Source organism: Procambarus clarkii, chromosome 43 (genome assembly GCF_040958095.1).
Source record: "Procambarus clarkii isolate CNS0578487 chromosome 43, FALCON_Pclarkii_2.0, whole genome shotgun sequence".
NCBI classification, from domain to species: Eukaryota; Metazoa; Arthropoda; class Malacostraca; order Decapoda; family Cambaridae; genus Procambarus; species Procambarus clarkii.
Window position 1 is genome coordinate 7692346 of NC_091192.1, and position 19440 is coordinate 7711785.

A 19440-nucleotide genomic window follows, 5' to 3' on the forward strand; every position below is an offset into this window, starting at 1 on the left:
TACCAGGAGCTCAGACACGCTCCACACTCACTATTCATCACGCGCCGCCGTAGTCAACTCTTAATCATCGCTAATATGAAATAAATAACACATTAGAATGCCACACGTTGGCAACACTCCACGGTGTTGCCGCCCGCGGGTCACTGAATTAACAAATGCAGGATAACAAAGGTATTTGGGGAAGAAAGCTCTTTGTTTGCCTCTGTATTAATGACCGGCTTGTATTCCCTGGTTATCTTAGTGCTATCACACACACACACACACGCCTTCCTTGTGTGCCACAACCCGCTGGCTCGCCTCCTCGGCAAATTAATCATCCGCAAATTTGGCAATATATATATATATATATTTATTGCCGACGCTAATTTATGTCCAGCGAACTGGACAAGCATGAGTAACTCAGGCCAGACCAGTGGACAATGTTGGCACTCTGCCCCAGCCACCCTCACTCACCTTATGAGAGAGAGAGGGAGAGAGAGAGAGAGAGAGAGAGAGAGAGAGAGAGAGAGAGATAAAGAGAGAGACAAAGACAAAGAGAAAAAGAGAAGAAGATGAAGATAAAGAAAGAGAGAAAAAGAGAGACAGACAGAGAGAGTAGTCCTGAACATAGCCCAGGACTCTACAGTACACTGTGTGTGTGTGTGTACACCAACACGTGTGGAACAACACTGTGTGTGTGTGTACATCAACACGTGTGTGTGTGTGTGTACACCAACACGTGTGGAACAACACTGTGTGTGTGTGTGTACACCAACACGTGTGTGTGTGTGTGTACATCAACACGTGTGTGGGTGTGTGTACACCAACACGTGTGTGTGTACATCAACACGTGTGTGGGTGTGTGTACATCAACACGTGTGTGTGTGTGTGTGTACATCAACACGTGTGTGTGTGTGTGTGTACATCAACACGTGTGTGTGTGTGTGTGTACATCAACACGTGTGTGTGGGTGTGTACATCAACACGTGTGTGTGTGTACATCAACACGTGTGTGTGTGTGTGTGTACATCAACACGTGTGTGTGGGTGTGTACATCAACACGTGTGTGTGTGTGTGTACACCAACACGTGTGGGACAACACTGTGTGTGTGTACACCAACACGTGTGGGACAACACTGTGTGTGTGTACACCAACACGTGTGGGACAACACTGTGTGTGTGTACACCAACACGTGTGTGTGTGTGTGTGTACATCAACACGTGTGTGTGTGTGTGTGTACATCAACACGTGTGTGTGTGGGTGTGTACATCAACACGTGTGTGTGTGTGTACATCAACACGTGTGTGTGTGTGTGTGTACATCAACACGTGTGTGTGGGTGTGTACATCAACACATGTGTGTGTGTGTACATCAACACGTGTGTGTGGGTGTGTGTACACCAACACTGTGGGTGTGTGTACACCAACACTGTGGGTGTGTACACCAACACTGTGGGTGTGTGTACACCAACACTGTGGGTGTGTACACCAACACTGTGGGTGTGTACACCAACACTGTGGGTGTGTGAGTGTGTACACCAACAAGTGTGTGAGTGTGTACACCAATACGTGTGTGAGTGTGTACACCAACAAGTGTGTGTGTGTGTGAGTGTGTGAGTGTGTACACCAACAAGTGTGTGTGAGTGTGTACACCAACAAGTGTGAGTGTGTGAGTGTGTACACCAACAAGTGTGTGTGAGTGTGTACACCAACAAGTGTGAGTGTGTGAGTGTGTACACCAACAAGTGTGTGTGAGTGTGTACACCAACAAGTGTGTGTGAGTGTGTACACCAACAAGCGTGTGTGAGTGTGTGAGTGTGTACACCAACAAGTGTGAGTGTGTGAGTGTGTACACCAACAAGTGTGTGTGAGTGTGTACACCAACAAGTGTGTGTGAGTGTGTACACCAACAAGCGTGTGTGAGTGTGTGAGTGTGTACACCAACAAGTGTGTGTGAGTGTGTGAGTGTGTACACCAACAAGTGTGTGTGTGTGAGTGTGTACACCAATACGTGTGTGAGTGTGTACACCAACACTGTGGGTGTGTGTACACCAACACTGTGGGTGTGTGTACACCAACACTGTGGGTGTGTGTACACCAACACTGTGGGTGTGTACACCAACACTGTGGGTGTGTGAGTGTGTACACCAACAAGCGTGTGTGAGTGTGTGAGTGTGTACACCAACAAGTGTGTGTGAGTGTGTACACCAACAAGAGTGTGTGAGTGTGTACACCAACAAGTGTGTGTGAGTGTGTACACCAACAAGTGTGTGTGAGTGTGTACACCAACAAGTGTGTGTGAGTGTGTACACCAACAAGTGTGTGTGAGTGTGTACACCAACAAGTGTGTGTGAGTGTGTACACCAACAAGTGTGTGTGAGTGTGTACACCAACAAGTGTGTGTGAGTGTGTACACCAACAAGTGTGCGTGTGTGTGAGTGTGTACACCAACAAGTGTGTGAGTGTGTGAGTGTGTACACCAACAAGTGTGTGTGAGTGTGTACACCAACAAGTGTGTGTGTGTGTGTGAGTGTGTGAGTGTGTACACCAACAAGTGTGTGAGTGTGTACACCAACAAGAGTGTGTGTGTACACCAACAAGAGTGTGTGAGTGTGTACACCAACAAGTGTGTGAGTGTGTACACCAACAAGCGTGTGAGTGTGTACACCAACAAGTGTGTGTGAGTGTGTACACCAACAAGCGTGTGAGTGTGTACACCAACAAGTGTGTGTGAGTGTGTACACCAACAAGTGTGTGAGTGTGTACACCAACAAGAGTGTGTGAGTGTGTACACCAACAAGTGTGTGTGAGTGTGTACACCAACAAGTGTGTGAGTGTGTACACCAACAAGAGTGTGTGAGTGTGTACACCAACAAGTGTGTGAGTGTGTACACCAACAAGTGTGTGAGTGCGTACACCAACAAGTGTGTGAGTGTGTACACCAACAAGTGTGTAACAACACAGAGTGTAAACAATCATCTCCCAGCGAGCGCCTTCAACATGTCTCAACCACCAACAAATTACACACCCAATTTGTCCCGTAATATAATGTCCAGTTTGGTGAAGTTTTGTTTTGAATTAAAGAACAAATAAGATGTAGAAAACTTTTATTTATAACATGAGAAGAACAAAACGTTTAAATGAGGATTTTGTTATGATGTTAACTTCAAGAGATTATGCTACTTAAGTATCAGGAGCCTGCGTCAACCCAGGCACAAGATGTTGTGTTATTGGGGGCCCAACCCAACCCGTCTAAGACTGCTCTCTCTCTAGTATACAGAGAAAATGGTACTCCGAGGTGGGGGGGGGGATATACTAATGTAATTCTAGGAGCGAGGTTAGCCACCTTTACCACTTTCATGGTGGTCGCTATGGGAACCACCCATCATTCAATGGGGCCGACCCCTCACCGTCCCGCTTTGGTCACCAACACCCTCATTAGGCGCCTTACAATGTTGAGTCAGTAATATAGTCTGTAATATAGTCAGTAATATAGTCAGTATAGTCTGGAGCATTCTCTCCTATAATATAGAGTACCTGGGATACCCAGTGGTGCGCAGGTCAGCCTGTGTGCCACACATCTGTGTAGCTCCTTGTCTCTATTGTCCTGCCTCACTCTCTGTCTCTGTCTCTCTCTCTCTTTCACCCTATTTCCAGCTCTCTGTATCTCTCCTCTCTCACTCTTGCCCATTCTCCCTCCCTCCCTCCGGTTCTCTCTACCTCTCGTTGTCTCCGCCTCCCTCCTTCCACTACCTCTCCCTCCATCAGATTCTCTCTACCCTTTCCCTTTCTGTCATCTCCCCCTCCCTCCCTCTCTCCCTCGTGTCATCTCCCGGGGGTAAAACACACTCCAGTAACGCAAAGTCAACTTTATGCACGTAAGATCAACATTACTGAAGTGTAATCAACATTGACCCAACATCACCAACAGCCGCAAAACCTGACGTAAACACTATGGGGTAATCATGCCACCATTTCAGACCTCACAGGAACCGCTGGAATTGAGGAGTCGGTCCTTCTTTAACCTGGTGCATATATGGGGTCTACCCCCCCCCCATCTACCCTATGACAGTCCCATACAGTCACTGATCACCCTGCAATGTCGCGTGAGGCCACCCCGAGGCGTCTGGGCCCTCCACCCTGGACACCCAACTGGGCGGACACCGCCTTAGGGACAGTATTGGTCAGCGTCACTCATCCTGTGAGTGAACATGGAGGGACGGTCGAGGACCGGGCCGCGGAGCCCCGAAACCATCGCAAGAGTATATCCCTATCCACACAGGGATATGTGGATAGGGATATAGAGACATGAGATAAGGAGACGGTGGCCGGGTATCTTTATCTAAGTCTCCCCTCAACCTACTCAAACTTCTGACCTTGCACAGAATGCAACCCATGACAGTTTACTAGTTTCCTAGTACCTGTTTACAGCTAGGTGAACAGAGACATCAGGTGTAAAGAAACGCGTCAAAATACCTCGCCCTGCCTGAGAATGGAACTCGGGGTCTTACTCCTGACGCTCGTAGGTGTACCAAGTATGTCGATGTTCTGAGTGAGCACGTTACGGTGCCTGATAAGTCACACTGTGGGTCTAGACTAGTCACTCTCACACCTGCTCCTCTTATATCCAGTCATTACCGTCACACCTGCCTCGCTCAGGGGCACGGTTAACGAAGGTCTGCCTCAGGGGCACGGTTAACGAAGGTCTGCCTCAGGGGCACGGTTAACGAAGGTCTGCCTCAGGGGGCACGGTTAACGAAGGTCTGCCTCAGGGGGCACGGTTAACGAAGGTCTGCCTCAGGGGCACGGTTAACGAAGGTCTGCCTCAGGGGCACGGTTAACGAAGGTCTGCCTCAGGGGCACGGTTAACGAAGGTCTGCCTCAGGGGCACGGTTAACGAAGGTCTGCCTCAGGGGGCATGGTTAACGAAGGTCTGCCTCAGGGGGCATGGTTAACGAAGGTCTGCCTCAGGGGCATGGTTAACGAAGGTCTGCCTCAGGGGGCACGGTTAACGAAGGTCTGCCTCAGGGACACGGTTAACGAAGGTCTGCCTCAGGGGGCATGGTTAACGAAGGTCTGCCTCAGGGACACGGTTAACGAAGGTCTGCCTCAGGGGGCACGGTTAACGAAGGTCTGCCTCAGGGGGCACGGTTAACGAAGGTCTGCCTCAGTGACACGGTTAACGAAGGTCTGCCTCAGGGGGCACGGTTAACGAAGGTCTGCCTCAGGGGGCACGGTTAACGAAGGTCTGCCTCAGGGGCACGGTTAACGAAGGTCTGCCTCAGGGACACGGTTAACGAAGGTCTGCCTCAGGGGGCATGGTTAACGAAGGTCTGCCTCAGGGGCACGGTTAACGAAGGTCTGCCTCAGGGGGCACGGTTAACGAAGGTCTGCCTCAGGGGCACGGTTAACGAAGGTCTGCCTCAGGGGCACGGTTAACGAAGGTCTGCCTCAGGGGGCACGGTTAACGAAGGTCTGCCTCAGGGGCACGGTTAACGAAGGTCTGCCTCAGGGGCACGGTTAACGAAGGTCTGCCTCAGGGGGCACGGTTAACGAAGGTCTTCCTCAGGGGCACGGTTAACGAAGGTCTGCCTCAGGGGGCACGGTTAACGAAGGTCTGCCTCAGGGGCACGGTTAACGAAGGTCTGCCTCAGGGGGCATGGTTAACGAAGGTCTGCCTCAGGGGCATGGTTAACGAAGGTCTTCCTCAGGGGGCACGGTTAACGAAGGTCTGCCTCAGGGGCACGGTTAACGAAGGTCTGCCTCAGGGGCACGGTTAACGAAGGTCTGCCTCAGGGGGCATGGTTAACGAAGGTCTGCCTCAGGGGCACGGTTAACGAAGGTCTGCCTCAGGGGGCATGGTTAACGAAGGTCTGCCTCAGGGGGCACGGTTAACGAAGGTCTGCCTCAGGGGCACGGTTAACGAAGGTCTGCCTCAGGGGCATGGTTAACGAAGGTCTGCCTCAGGGGGCATGGTTAACGAAGGTCTGCCTCAGGGGCACGGTTAACGAAGGTCTGCCTCAGGGGCACGGTTAACGAAGGTCTGCCTCAGGGGCACGGTTAACGAAGGTCTGCCTCAGGGGGCATGGTTAACGAAGGTCTGCCTCAGGGGCACGGTTAACGAAGGTCTGCCTCAGGGGCATGGTTAACGAAGGTCTGCCTCAGGGGCACGGTTAACGAAAGTCTGCCTCAGGGGCACGGTTAACGAAGGTCTTGGGTGCCAGGGGCACTGAACTAGTCATTAGTTACTTACACTATAATCACCGGGCAGATAATCGTGCCCAACCACCACTACCCGGACACCAGTAATTATCATCATGGCAATTCGCCAACAATTTCTTGCATGCCAAGCAACTGAGGACATACATATTTATGTACTCCACGTGTATGTTAATCAGAATGTATTATTATACATCATACAATAATTTAATTGGTGTATATGTGGAAAGCGACTTTTTTTAACAATTCAGGAACGTAATAACAAAATTTTTATCCGAATTTTTTGGGGGGTTTATTTACATGAAATAATCCCGTTTTCTGTGAGGATGTTTGAGCTGGGGTGTACTCGTGGCGCAATGGTCGTCGTAGTTTGCTCGTAATACATTGGCCCCGAGATTCATTCCAGGGGAAGGTCAAGACCTTAGGGTACGTTTCCCCATTTTGTGGTGCGTCTGTTTACCTATCACTAACTTGGTATCAGGGAGATAGGCAACTGTTGTGTGCTGCGTCTTCGGGCAGAGGACACCTCACGAAGCCTAACAAAGTTCCAAAGTGGAAATGGTGAAGGAGGAGGAGAAGATGGTGGTGTCAGCGGTAGTGGCCAGGTGCTGCTCGTCAACTGATACATGACACCCTCATCCCCCCCCCCCTCTCGCTCTCTTAGTACCTCGTATGTTGGTGTGTGTTTGTCTGTTGGCACCTTCGTGATGCCAGGCACCTCCTGCCCACCTCCACAGTGTCGCCTGGGACAACAAGAGACGCGGGCTACCGCAGAGAAAGGTTCAAAAGCTACCAGAGAATTTTACAGAATCCTAAATTCACAGAAATTTGGGATTTTTGAAATTTCTGGCGTTGCCTTGACCCCTGGCCTTGACCACCTGGCCTTGACCCCTGGCTTACTCTGGAGGACCAAGTAGTGACAGAACCAACGAGCAAACTGCTCAACTTTACAACCGAACAATAAATCTTAATCAGCGTTAAGACTTGTTAACACCTGGTTGATACCTGGTTGATGGGGTTCTGGGAGTTCTTGTACTCCCCAAGCCCGGCCCGAGGCCAGGCTTGACTTGTGAGAGTTTGGTCCACCAGGCTGTTGCTTGGAGCGGCCAGTAGGCCCACATACCCACCACAGCCCGGTTGGTCCGGAATTTCTTTTAGAAAACAATCTAGTTTTCTCTTGAAGATGTCCACGGTTGTTCCGGCAATATTTCTTATACTTGCTGGGAGGATGTTGAACAACCGCGGACCTCTGATGTTTATACAGTGTTCTCTGATTGTGCCTATGGCACCTCTGCTCTTCACTGGTTCTATTCTGCATTTGCTTCCATATCGTTCACTCCAGTACGTTGTTATTTTACTGTGTAGATTTGGGACCTGGCCCTCCAGTATTTTCCATGTGTATATTATTTGGTATCTCTCTCGTCTCCTTTTTAGCGAGTACATTTGGAGAGCTTTGAGACGAACCCAATAATTTAGGTGCTTTATCGCGTCTATGCGTGCCTATATGTTCTCTGTATTCCCTCTATTTCAGCAATCTCTCCTGTTCTGAAGGGGGAAGTGAGTACTGAGCAGTACTCGAGACGGGACAGCATAAGTGACTTCAAGAGTACAACCATTGTGATGGGATCCCTAGATTTGAAAGTTCTCGTTATCTATCCTATCATTTTTCTGGCTGACACAGTATTTGCTTGGTTATGCTCCCTGAATGTTAGATCGTCGGACATCATTATTCCCAAATCCTTGACATGCTGTTTACCTACTATGGGCAGATTCGATTGTGTTCTGTACCCTGTATTATGTTTCAGATCCTCATTTTTGCCGTATCTGAGTACCTGGAATTTATCACTGTTAAACATCATGTTATTTTCTGCTGCCCAATCGAAAACTTTGTTGATATCTGCTTGTAATTTTTCCATGTCTTCAGCAGAGGTAATTTTCATGCTGATTTTTGTGTCATCTGCGACGGATGACACGAAGCTGTGACCTGTATTTTTGTCTATATCTGATATGAGAATACGGAACAGCAGTGGTGCAAGGACTGTACCTTGAGGTACAGAGCTTTTAACTGCGCTTGGATTTGATTTGATTTGATTGACTGTTACTCTTTGTGTTCTGTTCGAAAGGAAATTGAGTATCTAGCGTCCTACTTTACCAGGTATTCCCACTGACCTCATTTTGTGTGCAATCACTCCATGATCACATTTGTCGAATACCTTTGCAAAGTCTGTGTATACAACATCTGCATTTTGCTTTTCTTCTAGAGCTTCTGTGATTTTGTCATAGTGGTTGAGTAACTGTGACTGACAGGATCTTCCCGCTCTAAATCCATGTTGTCCTGGGTTGTGCAACTCATTATTTTCCATAAAACTAGAAATTTGATTCCTAATCACTCTTTCAAACACTTTTATTATGTGTGATGTTAGTGCAACTGGCCTATAATTTTTTCCCAAGGCTTTACTCCCCCCTTGTGCAAAGGAGCTATATCTGCAGATTTAAGTGCTGCTGGTATCTCCCCTGTATCTAGGCTCTTTCTCCATATTACGCTGAGTGCTCTCGCTACTGGTACTTTACATTTCTTTATGAATATTGAATTCCATGAGTCAGGCCCAGGAACTGAGTGCATGGGCATATTATCAATTTCTCTTTCAGTCTTCCGAATTCGTGTTAATATCCGTTATATTATCTGCAGCTTGAATGTCATTCATAAAGAAGCTGTCTGGGTCATCAACTTTCATGTTGTTTATTGGTGTGCTAAACATAGCCTCATACTGGCTTCTTAGAATTTCACTAATCTCTTTGTTGTCCCTCTGTGTATGTACCTTCATTTGTAATTAACGGTCCAATACTGGTCGAGGTTTTTGATTTTGTATATGTGAAAAAATATTTTGAATTTTTCTTTATCTCTTGTATAGCTTTCTGTTCCAATTCCATTTCCCCAGACTCATATGATCGCTTCAACGTTTGTTCTATTTCTTCGATCTCCCTGTTTATGTTTATTTTCCTTGCTTGTGATAGTCGTGTCTGACTAATCATTTCCGTTATTTTTTTCCTTCTCTTGTACAGTCGTCTGCGTTCTCTTTCTGGAGTGGTCCTTTTTCTGCCCCTCCTCACAGGCACGTGCTTCAAGCAGACCTTGTAAGCTTCAGCTGTCAGTTGAGCTATTCCCTGTGTGGGAGTTTTGTCGCTTAAGACCGTCTCCCATTGAATGGTTGCAAGGTCTATATTTATTTTTTCCCAGTCGATCCTCTTATTGTTGAAATTGAATTGATTGAATATTCCTTCTCGCTTGTTGGGTCTCTTAGACCTACTACCGTTATTTATGCTAGTTCGCACTTCAATGAGCTTATGGTCTGAGTATGAAGTATCTGAGATTGTAATGTCTCTGATTAGTTCATCATTGTTTGTGAATAACAAGTCTAGTGTGTTTTCGTTCCTAGTTGGTTCTGTTATCTGTTGATTGAGTGAGAATTTGTCACAGAATCTTAAAAGTTCTCTGACCTGTGGTTGGTTATTTCCAGGGTCATTCCCTGCTATGATATTTGTGTTTGCCATTCTCCATTTTAGACTCGGTAAATTGAGGGCATGAATGTAAACAGTGCACCATGGGCATGAATGTAAACAGTGCACCATGGGCATGAATGTAAACAGTGCACCATGGGCATGAATGTAAACAGTGCACCATGGGCATGTAAACAGTGAACTATGGGCATGTATGTAAACAGTGCACCATGGGCATGAATGTAAACAGTGCACCATGGGCATGAATGTAAACAGTGCACCATGGGCATGAATGTAAACAGTGCACTATGGGCATGTATGTAAACAGTGCACCATGGGTATGTAAACAGTGAACTATGGGCATGTATGTAAACAGTGCACCATGGGCATGAATGTAAACAGTGCACCATGGGCATGAATGTAAACAGTGCACCATGGGCATGAATGTAAACAGTGCACTATGGGCATGTATGTAAACAGTGCACCATGGGCATGTAAACAGTGCACTATGGGCATGTATGTAAACAGTGCACCATGGGCATGTAAACAGTGCACTATGGGCATGTATGTAAACAGTGCACCATGGGCATGTAAACAGTGCACTATGGGCATGAATGTAAACAGTGCACTATGGGCATGAATGTAAACAGTGCACTATGGGCATGTATGTAAACAGTGCACTATGGGCATGTAAACAGTGCACCATGGGCATGTAAACAGGTGCACCATGGGCATGTAAACAGGTGCACCATGGGCATGCATGTAAACAGGTGCACCATGGGCATGTAAACAGGTGCACCATGGGCATGTAAACAGTGCACTATGGGCATGCATGTAAACAGGTGCACCATGGGCATGTAAACAGGTGCACCATGGGCATGTAAACAGGTGCACCATGGGCATGTAAACAGGTGCACCATGGGCATGTAAACAGGTGCACCATGGGCATGCATGTAAACAGGTGCACCATGGGCATGTAAACAGTGCACTATGGGCATGCATGAAACAGTGCACCATGCGCATGCATGTAAACAGTGCACCATGGGCATGTGTGTAAACAGTGCACCATGGGCATGCATGTAAACAGTGCACCATGGGCATGTGTGTAAACAGTGCACCATGGGCATGCGTGTAAACAGTGCACCATAGGCATGTGTGTAAACAGTGCACCATGGGCATGCATGTAAACAGTGCACCATGGGCATGTAAACAGTGCACCATGGGCATGTAAACAGGTGCACCATGGGCATGTAAACAGGTGCACCATGGGCATGTAAACAGGTGCACCATGGGCATGTAAACAGTGCACAATGGGCATGTAAACAGGTGCACCATGGGCATGTAAACAGGTGCACCATGGGCATGTAAACAGTGCACCATGGGCATGTAAACAGTGCACCATGGGCATGCGTGTAAACAGTGCACCATGGGCATGCATGTAAACAGTGCACCATGAGCATGCATGTAAACAGTGCACCATGGGCATGTGTGTAAACAGTGCACCATGGGCATGCATGTAAACAGTGCACCATGGGCATGCGTGTAAACAGTGCACCATAGGCATGCGTGTAAATAGTGCACCATGGGCATGTGTGTACTTGACCATTACGACAAAATCACTGAGGAATTAGAAGAAAAACAGAATGCAGATGTGGTATTCACGGACTTCGCAAAGGCTTTCGATAAATGTGACCATGGAGTGATAGCACACAAAATGAGGTCAATGGGAATAACCGGTAAAGTAGGACGCTGGATACTCAGTTTTCTGTCAAACAGGACTCAGCGAGTAACTGTCAACCATATAAAATCGAGTCCAAGCGCAGTTAAAGGCTCTGTATCTCAGGGTACAGTCCTTGCACCGCTGCTTTTCCTTATTCTCATATCAGATATAAAGAAAAGTATAAGTCACAGCTTCGTGTCATCCTTTGCAGATGACACAAAAATCAGTATGAAAATTACCTCTGCTGTAGACATTGAAAAACTTCAAGCGTATATAAATAAAGTTTTCGACTGGGCAACAGAAAATAACATGATGTTTAACAGTGATAAATTCCAGGTACTCAGGTACGGCAAAAATGAGGACCTTAAACATAATACAGGGTACAAAACACAATCAAATTTGCCAATAGTAGGAAAACAGCATGTAAAGGATTTGGGAATAATGATGTCTGACGATCTAACGTTTAGGGAGCATAACCAAGCAAATATTGTGTCAGCCAGAAAAATGATCGGATGGATTATGAGAACTTTCAAATCCAGGGATCCCATCACAATGGTTGTACTCTTCAACTCACTTGTGTTGTCCCGTCTTGAGTACTGGTCAGTACTCACTTCCCCCTTCAGAGCAGGAGAGATTGCTGAAATAGAGGGAATACAGAGAACATATACGGCACACAGACGCAATAAAGCTCCTAAATTATTGGGATCGTCTCAAAGCTCTCCAAATGTACTCACTAGAAAGGAGACGAGAGAGATATCAAATAATATACACATGGACAAGTCAAAACAGTGCATTTGGGACCTGCAGGGCCAGGTCCCAAATCTACACAGTAAAATAACAACGTACTGGAGTGAACGATATGGAAGGAAATGCAGAATAGAACCAGTGAAGAGCAGAGGCGCCATAGGCACAATCAGAGAACACTGTTTAAACATCAGAGGTTCGCGGTTGTTCAACATCCTCCCAGCGAGTATAAGAAATATTGCCGGAACAACAGTGGATATTTTCAAGAGAAACCTAGATGGTTTCCTTCAAGGAGTGCCGGACCAACCGGGCTCCAAGCAACAGCCTGGTGGACCAAACTCTCACAAGTCAAGCCTGGCCTCGGGCCGGGCTTGGGGAGTAGAAGAACTCCCAGAACCCCATCAAGCAGGTATTGGCATGCACGTATACGGTGCACCATGGACTTGTAAACAGGTGCACCATGGGCATGTAAACAGTGCACCATGGGCATGTAAACAGGTGCACCATGGGCATGTAAACAGGGGCACCATGGACATGTAAACAGGTGCACCATGGGCATATAAACAGGTGCACCATGGGCATGTAAACAGTGCACCATGGGCATGTAAACAGGTGCACCATGGGCATGTATTCAGTGCACCATGGGCATGTAAACAGGTGCACCATGGGCATGTAAACAGGTGCACCATGGGCATATAAACAGGTGCACCATGGGCATGTAAACAGTGCACCATGGGCATGTAAACAGGTGCACCATGGGCATGTAAACAGTGCACCATGGGAATGTAAACAGGTGCACCATGGGCATGTAAACAGTGCACCATGGGCATGTAAACAGGGGCACCATGGGCATGTAAACAGGTGCACCATGGGCATGTAATCAGGTGCACCATGGGCATGTAAACAGTGCACCATGGGCATGTAAACAGGTGCACCATAGGCATGTAAACAGGTGCAACATGGGCATGTAAACAGGTGCACCATGGGCATGTAAACAGGTGCACCATGGACATGTAAACAGGTGCACCATGGGCAAGTAAACAGTGCACCAAGGGCATATAAACAGGTGCACCATGGGCATGTAAACAGGTGCACCATGGACATGTAAACAGGTGCACCATGGGCATGTAAACAGTGCACCATGGACATGTAAACAGGTGCACCATGGGCATGTAAACAGGTGCACTATGGGCATGTAAACAGTGCACCATGGGCATGTAAAGAAGTGCACCATGGGCATGTAAACAGTGCACCAGGGCATGTAAACAGTGCACCATAGGCATGTAAACAGGTGCACCATGGGCATGTAAACAATGCACCAAGAGCATGTAAACAGTGCACCATGGGCATGTAAACCAGGTGCACTATGGGCATGTAAACAGGTGCACCATGGGCATGTAAACAGGTGCGCCATGGGCATGTAAACAGGTGCACCATGGGCATGTAAACAGGTGCACCATGGGCATGTAAACAGTGCACCATGGGCATGTAAACAGGTGCACCATGGACATGCATGTAAACAGTGCACCATGGGCATGCATGTAAAGAGTGCACCATGGGCATGCATGTAAAGAGTGCACCATGGGCATGTGTGTAAACAGTACACCATAGGCATGCATGTAAACAGTGCACCATGGGCATGTGTGTAAACAGTGCACCATGGGCATGCGTGTAAACAGTGCACCATGGGCATGCGTGTAAACAGTACACCATGGGCATGCATGTAAACAGTGCACCATGGGCATGTGTGTAAACAGTGCACCATGGGCATGCGTGTAAACAGTACACCATGGGCATGCATGTAAACAGTACACCATGGGCATGCGTGTAAACAGTACACCATGGGCATGCGTGTAAACAGTACACCATGGGCATGCGTGTAAACAGTACACCATGGGCATGCATGTAAAGAGTACACCATGGGCATGCGTGTAAACAGTGCACCATGGGCATGCGTGTAAACAGTGCACCATGGGCATGCGTGTAAACAGTGCACCATGGGCATGTGTGTAAACAGTACACCATGGGCATGCGTGTAAACAGTACACCATGGGCATGCGTGTAAACAGTGCACCATGGGCATGTGTGTAAACAGTGCACCATGGGCATGCGTGTAAACAGTGCACCATGGGCATGCGTGTAAACAGTGCACCATGGACATGCGTGTAAACAGTGCACCTTGGGCATGCGTGTAAACAGTACACCATGGGCATGCGTGTAAACAGTGCACCATGGGCATGTGTGTAAACAGTGCACCATGGGCATGCGTGTAAACAGTGCACCATGGGCATGCGTGTAAACAGTGCACCATGGACATGCGTGTAAACAGTGCACCTTGGGCATGCGTGTAAACAGTGCACCATGGGCATGCGTGTAAACAGTGCACCTTGGGCATGCGTGTAAACAGTACACCATGGGCATGCATGTAAAGAGTACACCATGGGCATACAAACAGACAGAAAAAGATCTAAAGCAGAAAGAGAACGCAGACGACACTATAAAAGAAGGAAAAAATAACGGAACTGCTTAAGCAGACACGACTTTCCCGTCAAAGAAGGAATAATTTAAATAGGGAGATTGAAGAAATCGAGCGGAAATTGAAACACTCATATCAGACTGAAGAATGGCAGTTAGAACAGAAAGCAATTCAGGAAATAAAGAAAAATCCAAAATACTTCTTAACATATGCGAAATCAAAAGCAAAAACCACTGCCAGTATTGGACCTATTCGTATTAGTGAAGTTTCATACACGGAGGATGACTAAGAAATTAGTGAAATCCTAAAAAAGCAGTATGAGGACATGTTTAGCACTCCGATATACAGCATGAAAGTGGAAGATCCGGACAACTTCTTTATGCGGGATATCCAAACCCCTGTAAATATAACTGATATCAACACGAGCGTGGCAGATTTTGAAAGATAAATTGACAATATGCCCATGCACTCAGCCCCGGGTCCAGACTCATGGAATTCAATATTTAACAAGAAATGCAAAATGCCAGTAGCACAGGCACTCGGTATAGTGTGGAGGAAGAGCTTGGACACGGGAGAGATACCAGATGCGCTTAAAGTAGCAGACATAGCCCCTCTACACAAGGGAGGGAGCAAAGCATTGGCAAAGAATTATAGACCAGTTGCATTAACGTTCCACATAATAAAAGTATTTGAGAGAGTGATCAGGAGTCAGGTCACTAGTTTCATGGAGACCAATGACCTCCACAACCCAGGTCAACATGGATTTAGAGCAGGAAGCTCAAGCCTCTCACAGCTACTTGACCATTACGACAAAATCACTGAGGCATTAGAAGAAAAACAGAATGCAGATGTGGTATTCACGGACTTCGCAAAGACTTTCGATAAATGTGACCATGGAGTGATAGCACACAAAATGAGGTCAATGGGAATAACCGGTAAAGTAGGACGCTGGATACTCAGTTTTCTGTCAAACAGGACTCAGCGAGTAACTGTCAACCATATAAAATCGAGTCCAAGCGCAGTTAAAGGCTCTGTATCTCAGGGTACAGTCCTTGCACCGCTGCTTTTCCTTATTCTCATATCAGATATAAAGAAAAGTATAAGTCACAGCTTCGTGTCATCCTTTGCAGATGACACAAAAATCAGTATGAAAATTACCTCTGCTGTAGACATTGAAAAACTTCAAGCGTATATAAATAAAGTTTTCGACTGGGCATCAGAAAATAACATGATGTTTAACAGTGATAAATTCCAGGTACTCAGGTACGGCAAAAATGAGGACCTTAAACATAATACAGGGTACAAAACACAATCAAATTTGCCAATAGTAGGAAAACAGCATGTAAAGGATTTGGGAATAATGATGTCTGACGATCTAACGTTTAGGGAGCATAACCAAGCAAATATTGTGTCAGCCAGAAAAATGATCGGATGGATTATGAGAACTTTCAAATCCAGGGATCCCATCACAATGGTTGTACTCTTCAAGTCACTTGTGTTGTCCCGTCTTGAGTACTGCTCAGTACTCACTTTCCCCTTCAGAGCAGGAGAGATTGCTGAAATAGAGGGAATACAGAGAACATATACGGCACACACAGACGCAATAAAGCTCCTAAATTATTGGGATCGTCTCAAAGCTCTCCAAATGTACTCACTAGAAAGGAGACGAGAGAGATATCAAATAATATACACATGGACAAGTCAAAACAGTGCATTTGGGACCTGGAGGGCCAGGTCCCAAATCTACACAGTCAAATAACAACGTACTGGAGTGAACGATATGGAAGGAAATGCAGAATAGAACCAGTGAAGAGTAGAGGTGCCATAGGCACAATCAGAGAACACTGTATAAACATCAGAGGTCCGCGGTTGTTCAACACCCTCCCAGCGAGTATAAGAAATATTGCCGGAACAACCGTGGACATCTTCAAGAGGAAACTAGATGGTTTTCTTCAAGGAGTGCCGGACCAACCGGACTGTGGTGGGTATGTGGGCCTGCGGGCCGCTCCAAGCAACAGCCTGGTGGACCAAACTCTCACAAGTCAAGCCTGGCCTCGGGCCGGGCTTGGGGAGTAGAAGAACTCCCAGAACCCCATCAACCAGGTATTGGCATGCAAGTATACGGTACACCATGGACTTGTAAACAGGTGCACCATGGACTTGTATACAGGTGCACCATGGACTTGTAAACAGGTGCACCATGGGCATGTAAACAGGTGCACCATGGACATGTAAACAGGTGCACCATGGACATGTAAACAGGTGCACCATGAACATGTAAACAGTGCACCATGGACATGTAAACAGGTGCACCATGGGCATGTAAACAGTGCACCATGGACATGTAAACAGGTGCACCATGGGCATGTATACAGGTGCACCATGGACTTGTATACAGGTGCACCATGGACATGTAAACAGTGCACCATGGACATGTAAACAGGTGCACCATGGGCATGTAAACAGTGCACCATGGACATGTAAACAGGTGCACCATGGGCATGTATACAGGTGCACCATGGACTTGTATACAGGTGCACCATGGGCATGTAAACAGGTGCACCATGGACTTGTAAACAGGTGCATCATGGGCATGTAAACAGGTGCATCATGGACATGTAAACAGGTGCACCATGGGCATGTAAACAGGTGCACCATGGACATGTAAACAGGTGCACCATGGACATGTAAACAGGTGCACCATGGACATGTAAACAGGTGCATCATGGACATGTAAACAGGTGCACCATGGACATGTAAACAGGTGCACCATGGACATGTAAACAGGTGCATCATGGACATGTAAACAGGTGCACCATGGACATGTAAACAGGTGCACCATGGACATGTAAACAGGTGCACCATGGACATGTAAACAGGTGCACCATGGACATGTAAACAGGTGCACCATGGACATGTAAACAGGTGCACCATGGACATGTAAACAGGTGCACCATGGACATGTAAACAGGTGCACTCTACACAGTACTGTACAGCGGTACTCACTAACAATTATCTGAACTCTTACATCAATATAGTGATTAGTTTTACAGTACATTTCATTGTTTATGCCTCAAAGTGAGCATTACGGTATACACATACCAGATTTAGGTATACACATACCAGATTACGGTATATACATACGAGATTACGGTATACACATACGAGATTACGGTATACACATACGAGATTACGGTATACTCATACGAGATTACGGTATACACATACGAGATTACGGTATACACATACAAGATTACGGTATACACATACGAGATTAAGGTATACACATACCAGATTAAGGTATACACATACAAGATTACGGTATACACATACGAGATTACGGTATACACATACAAGATTAAGGTATACACATACCAGATTAAGGTATACACATACGACATTAAGGTATACACATACGAGATTAAGGTATACACATACGAGATTACGGTATACACATACCAGATTACGGTATACACATACCAGATTACGGTATACACATACGAGATTACGGTATACACATACAAGATTACGGTATACACATACGAGATTAAGGTATACACATACCAGATTAAGGTATACACATACGAGATTACGGTATACACATACGAGATTACGGTATACACATACGAGATTAAGGTATACACATACGAGATTAAGGTATACACATACAAGATTAAGGTATACACATACGAGATTAAGGTATACACATACAAGATTAAGGTATACACATACGAGATTACGGTATACACATACGAGATTACGGTATACACATACGAGATTAAGGTATACACATACGAGATTAAGGTATACACATACGAGATTAAGGTATTCACATACGAGATTACGGTATACACATACCAGATTAAGGTATACACATACAAGATTAAGGTATACACATTCAAGATTACGGTATACACATACGAGATTAAGGTATACACATACGAGATTAAGGTATACACATACGAGATTAAGGTATACACATACGAGATTACGGTATACACATACGAGATTAAGGTATAAACATACGAGATTACGGTATACACATACGAGATTACGGTATACACATACCAGATTTCCAACGTGTCAAACCCGCAACCAAATAACAAGTAACATTGGAGAAGAAAGGTGAGAAAGGTGAACACTCACGAGAGGCGAGACACACACCGTGGTGCGCGGGGTGACAGCGCCGTCCGTCAAGATGTGCTCGGGGTAGTGGGCAACCCGCGACTGGCCAGCCGTCCCCTCACTCACCACCTTCCCTACCACCACCTCAACCACCACCACCCCCTCAACCACCACCACCCCCTCAACCACCATCACCACCCCCGTCTCTCTCAATCATTCTTCACGTCTTCCGGTTTAACCTCCCCCCACCCCATGCCCCTCCCCTGCGGGGCACCATCCCCAGGGTAGTACAAGTTGAGAGGCACCCGGGGCCAGGTCTGGGCGGGTGCTCCTCCGTCACACCGGCGGATGCTCACTCTTAACAACTGTCCACAAAGATGTGTTGTGAGTCGCTGACCATCACACAACAAAGGCCACACCTCACACTACACACTACACCTGGAGCCGCCACTCTCACACACCTGCTGCTCCAACACCTTACAGCTACACCAGGCCAAGTGGCACTCAATACATAAACATCAAGAGGCACTCAATACATAAACACAGTATAAAGTACAAGGACAAGCACTACAAGCAAGCACTAAGGTGTGCAAGCACACTGTTACGGTACTGTGTGTGTACGCCAGGGGGTGACCCAGGGTGACGGGGGTTCGAGCCCTAGTCGGATCATACCGCACTT

The 19440-nt window shown here is 46.7% G+C and overlaps 1 protein-coding gene across 3 annotated transcripts in view; it reads right to left on the minus strand.

Moving 5' to 3' along the window:
• LOC123755741 (uncharacterized) overlaps window positions 1-18873 on the minus strand; it is a 146460-nt gene extending 127587 nt beyond the window's left edge. For 2 of the 3 annotated variants that reach the window (XR_011221961.1, XM_045738491.2), the window contains exon 1: window positions 18783-18873. The gene's annotated coding sequence lies outside the window, so the exon portion shown is untranslated. The remainder of the gene's footprint in view (window positions 1-18782) is intronic. The other variant, XM_069300017.1, reaches the window with a different exon arrangement.
• Between the last annotated feature and the right edge of the window lie 567 nt (window positions 18874-19440).